The sequence below is a fragment of the Aulonocara stuartgranti genome, assembly GCF_965226115.1.
Source record: "Aulonocara stuartgranti genome assembly, chromosome: 6".
NCBI classification, from domain to species: domain Eukaryota; kingdom Metazoa; phylum Chordata; class Actinopteri; order Cichliformes; family Cichlidae; genus Aulonocara; species Aulonocara stuartgranti.
The window spans coordinates 9,294,529-9,300,528 of NC_138944.1; positions in this window are offsets into that span (position 1 = coordinate 9,294,529).

Consider the following 6,000-nt stretch of genomic DNA (forward strand, 5'->3'; position numbering starts at 1 on the left):
ATATAGTCAGTCCTGTTTTTTTAAGTCCTCTGGATAGAGAGCCTGAAGATTAATGATAGAAATTTGCTCTTTCTGACCCTATTTCCACACCTGTTCAGCTGCAAAGGAAATCAATGCTCTCTGATGAGACCCAATTATGCAAAGCAAAGGCTATTATTAAACTACCTGATTTAATAAGTGCATCTTTTAATATTACCTCTGGAAATATGTTCATGGTTTTCTTTGCCTTTTCTTTTTGTTTCCTTTCTTTTTTTGAACCAGATTTAAAGAAGGCATTCAATATCCCGACTTTGATGATGTCATTTTAATATTTCATCACTATGGCTGAGAAACAAGAAAGAGGAAAAAAAACTAGAATACATTTCTGAGAAAATTTCATCTTTTATGAAAACTTTAAACCGATCAGACCATCTGAGTATATCTTTAAAGCTCCCGGATAAGTAAGAAAGAGAATTCTCAGCAACAGTCACTAAAAACGATTCATCTGAAACTGATCAGAGGCATCGTCCTCACTCGTGCTTTGAGCTTCTTATGATTAACTATTCCATTTGACACCCTCACTTCTCTGACTAATCTTATGGCTCGAGGATGGTCTTCTTAACATCAGGTTTACTTCATCTTTGTTGCATTTCTCTGCCTTTCTTTTTCTCTAAATGCTGTGTCATACACTGTAGGATAGATATTGAATGAAGCCCCTGTAAGGGCGCAGCTGCTCTATTATGGATTAGATGGCGGCAGCACATAGCTCTTACCTCATAAATAGCTGAGGGAACATTTTAGGACACTGGAACATTGTGCACACTCTTCAGAGATGTGCATTTGTCTAAAAATGTTGCAAATATACTCTTCTGTGTTATACAAGGCCAAAGAATGCAGATAATTAATTGCTTTGTACTTAGAATTGGTCCTTTGTGTGATGATTATGCAGGAAATGCAGTAAAGCAGCCCTAAAATGGTGCTGCCAGGAGAAGTATTATTTCTGAAATTGGCAACAATTTTATGAACATATTGATTTGATATTAATAGAAACCAGAGGATCATCATCGTAATTGTCGTAAGAAAGCAGTAAACAAAATCTCAGGATTTTCAAAAATATTCCTAAGTGGTTTCAAATTTCTGAAGGGCATACACATTTCTTATTTATTTATTTACTAGATGTATCTCCACAGTGACATTTTGTGCCTGAGGTGCATCCAGTGCAGCATCGGTAGCAGTCTGCAGAGCTTCAGTTCAGCTACTTATGATGCACACATCAGCTTCTCCAAGTACCTTCCTGCTCCTCCACCGCCTTTTGATCCAGCCACCTGAAAGCTAAAGATAGACAAATTTTACCATTTCATCTCAAGTTTTCCTGTCTTATCTGTGAAACTTTTTTTTCTCCTTATATCCTTTTAATCACTGAAGGAAGTGATGAATCACACCTGAAGAAAAGAGAAAGAGATTTCACATGAAAGGGTAGAAAGGAGAGTCTCGCGGTGTACTGCTTTTTATTGTGTGTTATTTTTGGCTGTTTGATAGACAACATCTTTCTAAAAAACAAAAACAAAAAAAAGGTAGGAAGGTTTGAATTTTGAAAAGCCGCTATGAAAATGTAATCGATCTTATTTGGTCTTGGTTTTGCATCTTTCTTTTATGTATATACATACATTATATAAAAAGAGATGTTGTAATTGCTTGATTTATTAGGCTTTCATAGAGTTGTATTTAATGTATAAATACCTTTACTGTCAGATATAGACACCAGCAATTATTCAGTACATCGTATATAATTTAAAAATGAGCCAGACAAAGGTAGAGTGGTGTTCAAAGGGGCGTGTCCTTGGAATATATTCAGCAAACAAGCACTAGTACTCTTGAAGATAAAGGATGCAAATCTTAAAATATATCATATATCAATATATCCTTATCCACCCTGTGTAAGACTGGCAACCTGTCCAGCATATACCCCACCTCTCACCCTACAGCAACAGGGATAGGCTTACTTATATCCACTATCATCGGTTTCTTCAAAAGGTGAACAACTGTCCAGTCTATATACAAGAAGAAGTTAGTAATTTAGCCAGAATGTAGACTCTGTCACAGGTAGGTGTAAAATATAAACATTGATTGATATATATTTTAGGTTTTTTGATTACTGATTACCATTTTCTGATTACTGAAACAGACTTTGCACTTAATGTAATTATATGTCTCATGTTGAACAGTCCCAGTACCACTCATCCATCCTCACAGAAGCTGAAAGTGAGGTCAAAAAAAGCTTCGACGTTCCTCTTTGTTCAGGGAAAAACATTTTCCTTCACCCTGTCTGTCTGGCTGTCTGGCTCTGTTGGCTCTGTCTCTGCTATTATTAGCACAGACGAAGAGAGAGAGAACACACAGTCATGGCTTGGTTAACAGGGAGCACCACAGAATGATTCAGCACTTTGTGCCAGACTGGAAAATTGTTACATTTCACGCAAAATTGAAATATATCTTTCCACTGAACATTAAGTTGTTTAATTAATTGCTAATTAATGAATTAATTGTTGCTGACAGACAGTTTAGGATCACTCAATTGGTACCTACCTCAAGGATCCATTATCCTAAATGTGGTAAAATTATGCTCAAGAATTTGTTGATTTTCTTTGTCTTATTCACATTTTTTTTTTATTTGTTTTTCATCTGTATGCTCTTTGCCTCTATTCTGTCTAGACGAGAGGAATCCTGTCTCTCTGAGAGCGGTCACTCCCTAAGGCTGCAGGAGCACAGCAAGACACTAGCAACAAATTCCAAGGCAACAGCAGCACTAACTCAGATTAACACTTTGTTTACTGGTACAATAACTGGGATGTATGTGCATATCCACCATTTTTATTGAACGATAACCAATGCAATGACTGAGAAAAGACGGAGATTGTGAGTTTGCCGCTGAGTCTTCTTTTTGTGTTCACCTCACAAGAACAGATGATGTTACTGCGTTACCTGCGACACTAAACCATAAAACAAACAGTTCTGTCTGTACACATTGTAGCAGATGTATTTAGAAACTGTAAATAAATAGGTCAATGAAATGCTGGTCATTTTTGGTTTTCTGGATGTCTATTTCTGTGTGAAAGGTCACACGCATACAGACTTTAATATGCCTGCAGAGCTGACACCACAGCCCAGTGAAGAGGAATGGCTTTGATCCAGAGAAGCTGACAAACTGGTGAAATTTATGGGCAAAGCTCGCTTGCTGCACAGCCTGATTCTCATTTCCACCCCACACCACACCCCTGCAATCACCAGACAGTACATAAAACATGCCTCTCCCTCAGCACGGGCCCTTTTATTCTTCAAGATTGCAAAGATGAAGGCATGAATAAGAAGAGTTGCCACAGTCAGTGAGGGATCTATATGTATATATAATATTTAGTAATACTTCTCAAATTAAAAAATTCAGAGGGAGAGCCTAAAATGACTTTATATTAGAGGGTTGAATGATGAGTAGATGTGTGTAAAAGGATGTATGAGACATCTAGAGACATTTTTCAACACAGAGAAAGGGTTTATTCAAGGTAAATGGTCTGCATTTCATAGCATTATATTTAATAAGTGTTTTACAGTCTCATTCATTCATTCAGACAAAAACTCAACAGCACCATCTTACAGGCATTAGCATCATACGGAGCAGCTGGGAATCAAACTTTTTACCTTGCTCACAGCAACGTTCTTCACCACATGAGTTATGTAAGTGATAATGTTTTAATAAACAATGGCAACAATGTATTGTGTATTTTAAAACAAATAAAGAATTTGGACACAATCAGATGCTTCCCTGATTGTACTGCATGATGGATGAGAATGTAATCTTTCTGTGCCTAAACTTTTCACAGTTTAACTCTATGTATTACTGGTGTACCAGTGATGCCATAATAAAATGTAAGGAATCACTGGAGGAACTGTGTTTTTCTGTGTATTTTGGCTCAGTTTGTTGTATTTTATTACAATCAGTAAAACAAAGTTTAAACAGCACTGCAGGTATGGTAATATAAGCATGTGTTCAATCATTAAAAAATGACACACTTGAGAAATCAGCCAACTGCAATGCTTATAGATTGCAGTGGGAGTGCAGGCTCAACCTGCTCTCATAGCATTCAGCAGTAAATTTCAAATTAATCCCAGATCGGACGCAGTTTCCACAAGAATCCTTTACACAATAGAAGGTAGTACAATATTTCACATTCTTTTATAGCCTCGTAAAGCTCTTATGGTTTTTTTTTTTTTCTTTTTTGTGGCGGTTATGAAGTGGGGACAGGGTGGCTAAGGTGCATCTCAAAGTAGAAAGTTGAAGCACTCCTGAAGTTTGAAGCAATCAGAGGGAGGGCTGTTTTGTAACAGGGCTTTTACAGTATTTCACCTCAGGACTTCCATTCAGCAGCATTGCAGAGGTATAAATCTTTGAAGAACTGCAATGTGCATCATGCATGCACACGCGGTGCTGAAGCTGTCCCGCACAATCAGTGCGCAAAAGGCAAGATGGGCTAATTAAGGACAATGCGTGAGGTCCAAAGACTCCAAGGTCAAAGGGTCTGGGTCTCTGTTTGTGTGAGTGTGTGGGGCAGGGATTGGGGGTTCAAGGGTCAATGCACAGTACAGCCTTAGGTAATCCATCATATCTCTGTGATGCACAGCTTCCTGGTCCTGGGCCTCTTAAAAGCTTCAAGGTGACATTGCTTTCCAGCCAGCCAGTCTTTTTTTCCCCTAGAGAAATATTTATAAAACAATACTGACCCTCAAAACTGATTTTCATCTGTCAGTCACTTGTTGTTTTGTTTTTTCCTCTGATTTCCTTTGTCTTGACCTGTGCAATGCCTTATTTGTTAGTTATTAAATTATTTGTTGATATATTTTGTATTAAATGCCTACATTTTAAGTGTAACTTGGACATAATTATAACATTTTTTCCCACTAAAAATGCTACGCAGAAAAAAAAATCTGACTTTCCATCAGGACTGCGTTTAAGAGCTTGTTATTGATCATAGATTAGGAAATATCCAGTTCATCAATAGGGTGCATAAACAGACACGAATGATGTGTGCATAGATGAATAATGACAACTATGTGAGTAGAAATATTTTGCGTTCAACTTTTGCATACCTTCCAGTAGGAAACCATTCCCCGTCATTTTAAAGAGACATAATGAAATCACATGCAGCCAAAATTATTTCAAGGTTTTATTGATATGGTGTCATACAGCAATACAATAATAATAATAGTAAAGAGTAAAGCATGTCAACTACATTCAATCCATATGCTTTTGTTGTCACTGCAGCTATGATAAACACTACGAAAGAGAATATAACGGTTAAACACCCCACTGAACAGAGTCGTATGCATCAAACACATGGTCAAAAGCTGCTGGTGTTTTAAGGCATTTTACATCCTACAGTATTTCTTTTACAGTATGGCTAAATATTGATTGTTGGTTTTGAATTGGTGATATACTGATCATCATTTTCCAGAGCATGTGCATTTAGAAAAGTTTGGCAGTGCTGCGAACGCAATATTTTTCTTTAGACATCCATGAAAGCTCTTTTGGTTTACAGTGTAAGGATAAAGGCTTGACATTTGCAACCACTAGCAACACATTCAGTGTGTTTATAACTTCTTCTGTTTGACGCTATAATTCGTACAATTCATTATTCTACGAAAAAAAATCAAAATGCCCGGCTTGCAGACTTGCTGTTCTCACTCAACACATAATTCCAGTTATGATAGGCCACTGTGTAGAGACACAAACACACTTAGTACAGTACTATCAGTAGGTTTTGTTACCATTCTTAGTGTTAGTGCAGTTTGTCAGGGCATTATTCACCATGACCAGCAGCAAGAGAATAAAGATAGCTGTGTTAGAGTTGGCAGTGCACGAGCAGAGAAAACAAGCTGCAAGTCTCTTAAGCTACTGAAGGATTTCTAGTGGTGAGGTCACACTACAACAGACATTTTATCCAGTCATGGCCACAGTTAAAAAAAAAACAC